Genomic DNA, 10565 nt, shown 5'->3' with positions numbered 1-10565 from the left:
TGAATCGTATGAGGTATACGATCATATGGTGGTCCTGCTTGATCAATATAAAGCTAAAACGACCTACGACGATTTAGGGTTTTCACCACACAATCGAAACATCCTACGCGTGATTGAGCCTGGCAGCCACGCACGGTGATAATAAACCGACCCTAGACAAGGCCTAAAAACCAACATGAAGTTGATCCCCGGAACATCTTATCTAGGGCTAGCAAACTACACCCGACGTGCCACTTGATCCTTCAACCCGTTTGCAAGGCCTAACTATGCAGATATTAAACTAATCCTTGAAGAACAAGGAACAATCATAACGGATCGGATCTACTAAATAATGATCAAGCGAGGTGCCGCCCTTACACCTAAGATAGGTGTAAGGGCGGCTAGACGTCTAAGGGTTGCATGGGCGAAAGCATATGATACGATGAAACAATGCTAACCCTAACACATCTATGATAACTACGTTGCTCGCCATCAACAAGGCTTCAGCACGAGCAACGCATGAACAGCGAATAAACGTGTACTGCCTAGATCGCAAGATGCGATCTAGGTAGCATGATGATTACCCGGAAGAAACCCTCGAAACAAGGGGTTGGCGATGCGCCTAGATTGGTTTGTGATGAACGTGATTGTTGTTTTTCTCAATAACCCTAGATACATATTTATAGTCCGTAGACTTTCTAACGTGGGAATAATCCCAACCGTGCACGAGCCAAATTCTATCTAACCGACACGTATCCTACTATATTTACAGATACATGGGCAAACTAGCCCAAACTTTGTATACAAGGCCGATTCATGTATATCTTCCATGTATATTGTTCAAGCCCATCTTAATCGCGGCCCACCTCTGATCCGATCAAATTCTGGTGATAACACATTCCCCCTGGTTTTGGAAATGATAATTCCAAAATCACTCTGTTTTTTTTTCTTCGTCGGGTCATGTCGTGGCAGAGCAGAACCGTTGCAGTATCCTTCATCATGATGCTTCGCCTTCTCAACTTCTCTGCGCGATTTGACAATTCTTTGGCACCACCTCCTCGGAACCTGCTGTAACATTAACTCTCCCCAATATCACATTATTTAACCGCGTCGAGCAGTTCGCCCCTTTCATCCTCTTGCTCCGTACTAGCCATCGGCAAAAAAACCCCTTCCTCTGTAGCCATGTCTTCTTCCTCCTCCTCCTCCTCTGCCTCCTCAAACCTCTCCTACGTATCGTCTCCCTTCCGTGAGCCTACGCCGCAGTGGGGCTCGTTGGCGGCGCACGACATCCTCGCCCCAACGACGTGGGACAAGGAGGACCACGATTCCTCCATCTGGTCCGAGGATGACAAGTCCTTGACCGACGGAGAGGACGACCTCCAATTCCTCTTCGACGGGAGGAGGAGGCGGAGAGCGAGGACGACCGCTTCTCCCGGGACGACTTCACCTCCTCCGAGGAAGAGGAGGAGGAAGACGACGACGACGACTCCCTCGAAGGTTACCCGCCGGCGAAGCGCCTCCGCGCTCGGTGGGACGACGACGAGCCGACGACGACGATGAGGAAGACGAGGCTCCCGTAGAAGGCTACGGGAGCAGCGATGAGGGAGCTACCAGCAGCTGCGCCGGCGGCAGCGATGACGACGACGAGGGCAGCAACGGCCCTTAGATTAGGGACTACTAGCATAGGACTAGTAGTAGTAATCGGCTTTTGTTCTTTCTTCCTTGAGCAATCGGCTCTTTTCTGTAAAAGCACTTTTATTAATGAAGAAAACATCTCTAAGCCGATTCTGTCCTTTTACCAGTTTTGCCGATTGTCAAAGTAAGTCAACACGCAAAGAACCGATAGCAGCGTATCGGTCTTTAACTATCAAACACCCATAAGATCAAACTCAATTGCCAAATTAGATAGATTCAAGCAAACATTCCTCAAATCCAGACGGCAACTTGATATCTGACCATAATACTTTGCAATCCTATAGCCGATGGCTGTTCATCGGCTGTTTTGAAAATCCAGTCTCCTTCATCTCCTTGCAGCAACAGGACGGTCCAGACCCTGTAGATGATGAAGGCTCCCCTTTTAGATTCCTCCCAACAGCTCCGGTGGTCCTCTTTTGCAACAACTCACCACCTTCGAAGAAGGTTGTGATGCAAGGCCAGCCGATGACACCCCAATCGGCTTCAAAAAGCAGAGTATTTACTAGGTCAGCTGCCCCCCGAGCCTCTGTCAAGGCGAGAATAGCGGTGAGGCAAGTAGCTGCCAGGAAGACTCTGAAACACCAAAGCCCTACTCCAGGGGAAGAAAGGTCGCACGTAAGTTTCACCCATGCTTTGACTGATTTCATCCATCCTTCCGGACTTCTGCAGCATACTTGTATTTCTTCCACAGACCCCCCTGAAGGAAACTCTAGTGAAGACACACAGTCCAGTTGAAGGGACTCGAGCTCGGGAAATTATGAGACAACCACCACGCAGAGCCAGCCAGACTTGCCAACGTCGGCTTCCAAGAAAAGGTCAGCCACTGAACCTACCGTTTCCCAAACTCCCATTAAAGCAGGGCAGGGCAGCCTAAGCACAGAGAGCCGATGCATCAAGAGAGCCCGCAAGGAACCGCAAGCCTCTCCACTTGCAGACTGATGACACCTCCAATGGGGAAGTAGAAGAGGTACCCATGCCATCCGCCACTCTGGCCCTAACAACTCCTACGAGTGTAGTTGAGAAGGTGGCCAACTTGGCCAAACCGACAGCAGAAACACCAGAGCCGATCATTTCTTCCGTTGAAAGCCGATATTGCAGACCAATGCCAACGGCTTAATGAGCAACAGGCTGCCTTGGACGCCAAAATCTGACAGCACTGCTGAACTGACGACCCTGCGCCAAGGGTTGAGGTCCTCGAAGAGAAGGTTCGGGCAACAAAAAACAGTTCATTGAAGCTAAGGAAGCTCTCATCGTTCACTCCCTCGAGGAAGCAGAAGGCCTCAAAGTTGAACTGAAGACCGACTTGGCCGAAATCCGCGCTTTAAACACGCAGCTGGTAGATCCTGTAATTTGTACTAGAGTCGATGGCTGTGCATCGGCTGTGACTCGCGTGTACATTTTTTTTACTGGCCGATTTTCTATCGGCCCCCAATATTTCACTGCACATGTATCGCACATGTTCATCTGATTAGGTGCCCCCCGAGCCGAATCTGTCAGGTAACTGCAGATATCGGCTATGTAGTTAGCCGAGGCACTGTACTTGAACATCGGCTCTGTAAGGACCAATGTTGACTTCTTCCAGCTCATCAGCCGACGTAAACCTGTATCCCTGCTTTCCGCCGCCCGCTAGGTCGACGTTGAACACGGGCAGAACGTATGGTGAGGATAATTTTGGCCGATTGCTGGAATCGGCCTCCATGTTGATTGGATCGCTTAATGAAGGTTTACATCTTGGTCTTGCTTTACTATAACCACGTGACATGCTTGAGACCAGATTATCCCTTTTTATAATTTTTTTTTGGGGCCGATCACAAGGATCGGCCTTGCCACTTACGCTCATAGATTTTGCTCTTGTTACACGGTCAGGCCGGTGGATAAGACCAGCCTCACCCCGTCCTTCGTCACATCGATGCGCTCGCAGTCGTCCAAAGTGATGCCTGAGAGTGGCTCTTGGCCTGACGTCTCCCAAACGTTCATGCCAGCCGTTGAAATCTCGGCTGAGTCATCCGCTTGGACGACCTCTACTTCATCTCCATCCAACTGTATTAAACATTGGTGCATCGTGGATGGGATGCAACAGTTGGCGTGGATCCAATCTCTCCCTAGCAGGACAGCATAGGTTCTCTTGCTATCGACAATAAAGAACGTCGTAGGGATGGTTTTTCTTCCTACGGTCAGATCCACGTTCAGCACACCTTGTGCTTCAGATGCTTGGCCGTTGAAATCGCTCAGTGTAACGTTGGTCTTGATCAGATCCGAGCTAGAGCGTCCCAACCGACGTAGCATGGAGTACGACATGATGTTGACCGCCGCTCCGGTGTCCACCAGCATCTTGTTGACAGGCTGCCCATTGATATAACCTCGCAAGTACAGGGCCTTCAGGTGTCTGTAGCTTCTTTCTCGTGGCTTCTCAAAGATAACTGGCCGTGGGCCGCAGTCAAGTTGTGCCACAGGTGCTTCGTCTAATCCTAGAGCGCTAAACTCCGCCGGAAGGATGAACACCATGTTTGTGCCAGCCGATGTCTCATCATCGGCTTTCTTTTGTCTGGGGCGCCACTCTTTCTTTTGTGGCCGACCTTCTTTGTCCAGAGTTTGCTGAATTTTCGCGGCCAGATCAGGCCGCGCCTTCCTTAACGTGTGCAGGTATAACCTTTTGGCTTCCTCCAAACCACGTAGTCGCTGAACCCTACGCTTTTGGGAACGGCTGAGTCCATCAGGGCACCACCTTGGCCGGTGGTACTTATCTTCTTCTTCTTCATCATCGTCTTCTAACTCCTCGAGATCTTCCACCCGAGAGGACTCAGCGTGCTTGTTCCGAGGCAGGAGAGGCCCTAGACGTTTGAACACGGACACGTCACTCGCATCCTTCTTCTTCTGTCTACATTCCGGGCAGTTGCCGATTGTAGGCAATCGGCTCATTCCCGAATCCCAGCAGTGTCTGAAGAAGGGACAGTCCCAGTGCCTATCCACGTCATCTTGCTCTCTTGACTTTTCCCTGGCGTGGCGCTCATATTTCTCCTCGTCGCGATCCTGCCGACGATGTCTCCTGGCGTCCCTGCTAGCCAGACGATCTCTTTCGTCGTCGTTGTCGTATCGTCGGCGTTGGTCGTATTGATTCACGTATTTGTTGAGGAGGTGATCAGAGAGAGGTCGCTGATATCTCACATTCTTCACTTCTCCCTCTGTGATGTAGCGCTTGCCATCGTGCCGGAGCCGATCGCGTGGAACGGCTTCCTCTTTGTCCTTGTCATGAGAGCAGTTGCCCTCGTCTCTGCCCTTACCAGAGGGGTGCCCAGGTCCTACCATGTTGATGCTGAACGAGAAACCTGGTTGGCACCTCCCAGGGTAAGTGTACTCCACCATGTTAACGGCGGGGAAGGGGTGTGTGTCGACTTTCATGGCGTACTGGCTGAAAATTAGACGCCCTTGTTCTATCGCCATTTGAATCTGCCGACGCCACACCCTGCGGTCGTTGGTGGTATGGGTGAACGTGTTATGCCACTTGCGGTATGGCTTTCCGTTCAGCTCCTGCGCCGTGGGGATTTTGTGGCCTTCGGGTACCTTTAGCTGCTTCTCCTTAAGTAGGAGGTCGAAAATTTGCTCAGCCTTGGTCACGTCGAAGTCAAACCCTCTTGAGGACCTTGTGGCTTGCCCCCCGAGTCCATTCAGCCACTGCTACCTCTTGATCTCCCGCAGAGCCTTCATCTTCATCTGCCTCAACCAGGACCACCGCACACTTGAATTTATCCTGGTACACCTCTTGGTGGCGCTGTTCATATAACGACAGCTTCTGCACCATATGCGCCAGTGAAGGGTAGTCTGCTTGGGAGGCCACATCCTTGATCGGTGATGCGAGACCCACCACCGCCAACTCGATCGCTTCTTTTTCGACCACGCGAGCCGAATAGCATCGGTTCCTAACGGTCCCGAAGCGCTGGATGTATTCGACACCGTTTCTCCGCGCTTTGTCGTACTTGTGCTAGATCGGCAATGCCAGCCTCGAAGCCTCTCGAGTGATACCGCATGTGGAACTGTTCTTCCAACCGCTTCCAAGTCCGGATTGAGTCTGGTGGCAGCGATGTGTACCACCCGAAAGCCGATCCTGTGAGGGACTGTGCGAAGAACCTCACACGCATCTTATCTGATGCTGAGATCGTGCCCAGCTGTGCCAAATATCGGCTCACATGCTCGATCGAGCTGGAGCCATCTGATCCACTAAACTTGGAGAATTCAGGGAGCCGATATTTGGGTGGTAGTGGGATCAAATCGTACTCGTTGGGGTACGGCTTGGAATAGCCGATTGCCCTCCTTTTCGGCACCATGTCGAACTGGTCTCTCAAGATTGTACTGATCTGATCCGCGGTGCTCGGCTGCAGGAGTCGAACTCCGAAGATTCGCCGGAGTGGCATACTTCGCCAGCCACGCTTGCTTCTCAAGCTCGAGCCAACCGCAGGAGTTGAGCTCCGGAGGTTCGTCGGAGTGGCATACTTAGCTAGCCACGTCTCGCTTCTCAAGGTCCGTTCCCGAAGTCCCTCCTACTCGTTCCGAAGTCCCCGCCGTTGCGGTCCGGTTCGTGAGTGCCCGATGCATCGCAGCCTCGGCACGTATGTGCACGTGTACCCGTGAGGGATCTCCTTAGGCGCCTCATACAAGAACTGGTAATCATTGGGGTCACCACCGATCTTGTAGACGACGAATGCCGGTGAACTCGGCACTTCTGGTGCTGCCAACGCAAACGGCAGCGGTGGTCGGGACTGGAGTGGTATCTCACCTTGGTGAGTCCCTAGAGCAGGTCCTGACGGAGAGTGCTGATGCCTCATGATTTCCTGGATCACCCGAAGGGCGGCACGCTCCAAAGTGTTCACCAGGCTCTCAGAATGGCGGTGCAGCGAATGAGCTACCATGAAATTAATCTCCTGACGCAGAGACCTGGTGCGTTCTTCTGAAGGGGCGGACAGGTCCACTCCATCGAGCGCGCCTTCAGGTGAGAACCCTTTCCATCGGATGCCGTGTGAGCGGGTTCTCTGGAAAGAGCCGATGAGGTCGGCTTCGAGGATAGCTTTGACCTCGTCATACTTCTTCTTGAGCTCCTCGCCGGATCTTCGTACGTGATCGGAGTACCTTCCGCCATCTCAGATGTAGATGGCGATGCGCTTGATGTCGAAGACTGTCCCACCGGGCGTGCCGAATGTGTTGCGGTCGGAAACCCACCGGCGAGCAGAGACGGGCAACACAAGAGAGCCGGGAGGCTCCCGGACTCGCGGCTGGCCCTGGTCCCTCGAGCGACGGCCCGCAAAGCCTCGGCACGCACGTCCGATGCTGGTGCAAGGGCGTGCCACCTGACCTATACCTGGTCAGGAAGGTCATGGATTTGCTTCGCTTAGTTTCCTGCATGGCATACACGTAAACATTAAATGCGAGCCTCGATCGGTTCTCAGGTTGTCCTGTGAATCGGCTCAAGGAACCGATCCACCCATGAATCGTATGAGGTATACGATCATATGGTGGTCCTGCTTGATCAATATAAAGCTAAAACGACCTACGACGATTTAGGGTTTTCACCACACAATCGGAACATCCTACGCGTGATTGAGCCTGGCAGCCACACACGGTGATAATAAACCGACCCTAGACAAGGCCTAAAAACCAACATGAAGTTGATCCCCGGAACATCTTATCTAGGGCTAGCAAACTACACCCTACGTGCCACTGGATCCTTCAACCCGTTTGCAAGTCCTAACTATGCAGATATTAAACTAATCCTTGAAGAACAAGGAACAATCATAACGGATCGGATCTACTAAATAATGATCAAGCGAGGTGCCGCCCTTACACCTAAGATAGGTGTAAGGGCGGCTAGACGTCTAAGGGTTGCATGGGCGAAAGCATATGATACGATGAAACAATGCTAACCCTAACACATCTATGATAACTACGTTGCTCGCCATCAACAAGGCTTCAACGACGAGCAACGCATGAACAGCGAATAAACGTGTATCGCCTAGATCGCAAGATGCGATCTAGGTAGCATGATGATTACCCGGAAGAAACCCTCGAAACAAGGGGTTGGCGATGCGCCTAGATTGGTTTGTGATGAACGTGATTGTTGTTTTTCTCAATAACCCTAGATACATATTTATAGTCCGTAGACTTTCTAACGTGGGAATAATCCCAACCGTGCACGAGCCAAATTATATCTAACCGACACGTATCCTACTATATTTACAGATACACGGGCAAACTAGCCCAAACTATGTATACAAGGCCGATTCATGTATATCTTCCATGTATATTCTTCAAGGCCATCTTAATCGCGGCCCACCTCTGATCCGGTCAAATTCTGGTGATAACAGTCACTTGCCTTTTTCTTTCGGTATCATGCCGCTTCTGAAACGTTGAGGAAGCTGCTGGCTCGTGGGTCCCGCAAGTCATCCTCTATGTAGAATAAAAGTTTCCTTTCTTGGAATTATTTTTACCCCTGATTTCCGGCTACTTCCTTTTTCTTTTGATCCCGTGCCGCCTTGGAAACGTTGAGACCGCTGCCGCAAAATGGGACCCGCATGTCATCCTCTATGTACAATAAAGTTTCTTTTCTTGGATTATTTTTGGCTCCCGATATTTGGTCACTTCCTTTTTCTTTCGATCCCGTGCCCCTTGGAAACGTTAAGACCACTGCTGAAAAATGGGACCCGCATGTCATACTCTATGTACAATAAAGTTTCTTTTCTTCGTTTATTTTTTGCTACTGATGTTTTGGCACTTGTATTTTTCTTTCGATCTCATGCCGCCATTGAAACGTTGAGATCGCTGCTGCAAAATGGGACCCATATGTCATCCTCTATGTACAATAAAAGTTTCTTTTCTTGGATTATTTTTTGCTCCTGATATTTGGTCACTTTCCTTTTTCTTTCAATCTCATGCCGCCTTTGAAACGTTGAGTAAGTAGCTGCCTCATGGGACCCGCATTTCATCCTCTATGTACAATAAAGTTTCTTTTCTTGGATTTTTTTTACCCCCCGATTTTTGGTCACTTGCCTTTTTCTTTCGATCATATGCCGCCTTTGAAATTGAGGAGGCTGCTGGCTCATGGGTCCCACATGTCAGCCTCTATGAACAATAAACCTTTCCTTTGTTGGATTTATTTTTTACCCCTAATTTCCGGATATTTGCCTTTTTTCTTTTGATCCCCTGCGGCCTTTGAAACGATGAGGACGATGTCTGGCGAGTCGGTCCCACATGTCATCTTCTATGAAGAATAAAAGTTTCCTTTGTTGGATTTACTTTTGACCCCTAATTTCTGGCTATTTGCCTTTTTTTCTTTTGATCCTCTGCCGACTTTGAAATGATGAGGATGCTGCTGGTGGATCTGTCCCACATGTCAGACTCTCTGAACTATAAATGTTTCATTTCTATGATTTATTTTTGACCCCTATTTTCGGGATACTTGCTTTTTTTTTTTGGATATCCTACCGCATTTGAAATGTTGAGGACGCTGCTGGCTCATGGGTCCCACATGGCATCCTCTTTGGACGATAAACCTTCATTTCTTGTTAATGACAGGTTTATCTGTATTATTTTTGCAGACTAATACAAGCTCTTTCGCTCCAAGATCTTGCAAGTTAATAGAATATATATCATGGAATTATTAGGATATGTTTTAAATTTCAAATCCACTTTATGAATTTTTAAAAATACCGTGATCCATGTGGGTATGGAGCGATCAAGGATTTTCATATTGGCCATGAGCAGTTTCAAAAATTGCAACCCAATAATTCAAAATAAATACAAACAACTTTTATGTAGAATCTCCGTGGTTTTGTTTTTTGCCAATCATAGGATCTGTGGTTCTTTAGAAAAGGGCCGACATTGCATGAGCAGAAAGGCCCATTTCTAGTTATTGGGCTTCGACAGCTGGAGCAAGTAGGCCAATAGCAAATACCATGTAGATGGCCGTTGGAACCCAAAAGTATTTGTTGCCTAGACTTAGATGCCAAACTCAGCCTTATTGACATGAACCTTGCTATGCACACGACAATTTCAGTCCGATCCGTGTACGAAACACAAGATCCAAACCCTTCGTGTGAGGTAGCAGGTGGCAAGCACACCTCCAGATGCTCAATCGTACATACACATATCATATAGGAGTTGTCGTATGTACATCTGTTCCGTATTGACATGTTTTTTCTTTGGTCCACAAGTGGGGTCCGCACAGTCACCTAGGTCGCTCATCTACTTCCTTGCTCGTAGTTGATGCATGTTTAGTGGCCTGCAGCAAGAATCACTGCCCCCAGGGATGTACTTTACCCTTTAGCGGCGAAAAAAATAGGAATGGTCCTCTCATGAGTATGATCAACAAGAGGTGGCTATTTTTTTTTGACGTTTTCAACTGGGTAGCTACATTGTGCGGACCAGCTTAATTTGACGTTTTCAACTGGGTAGCTACATTGTGCGGACCGCACATGCACAACCGAAGTCATGTGTTGGTAAGTGCCTTCTTTTTGGCACAACAAGAGGTGGCTATATTATAAAGGACGTACACACATTGTAATTATAGTGCTGAAATAAAGTCAATCCTAAAACAGCCATGCATGGGTTATAATATGAAGGCAACACGAAATACAAAAGCGAGGCGGTGTTCAAATAAACTGATTCAAACTAGTACGTACTAAAAACAAGTGTACTACTTCTCAACACTTCAAGCATAATAAAAAAGTGCGTCAGTGTTTTTTTAAAGGTAACACCGAACGGGCAATGTTTAAAGCAGGCTTAAACCACATAGCCGCTTGTCGGACACTACCCCAACCATCTCTGGGAAGGCCGATAACTCCCACAGTCTCACCTTCATCTGGCTGGAGGTTGCAGCGCAAAATTTTAGGGTATTGATTATGAAG

This window comes from Lolium rigidum, chromosome 4 (assembly GCF_022539505.1).
Source record: "Lolium rigidum isolate FL_2022 chromosome 4, APGP_CSIRO_Lrig_0.1, whole genome shotgun sequence".
NCBI classification, from domain to species: Eukaryota; Viridiplantae; Streptophyta; class Magnoliopsida; order Poales; family Poaceae; genus Lolium; species Lolium rigidum.
The sequence above is the reverse complement of the archived record's forward strand: the minus strand, read 5'-3'. Positions refer to the sequence as shown.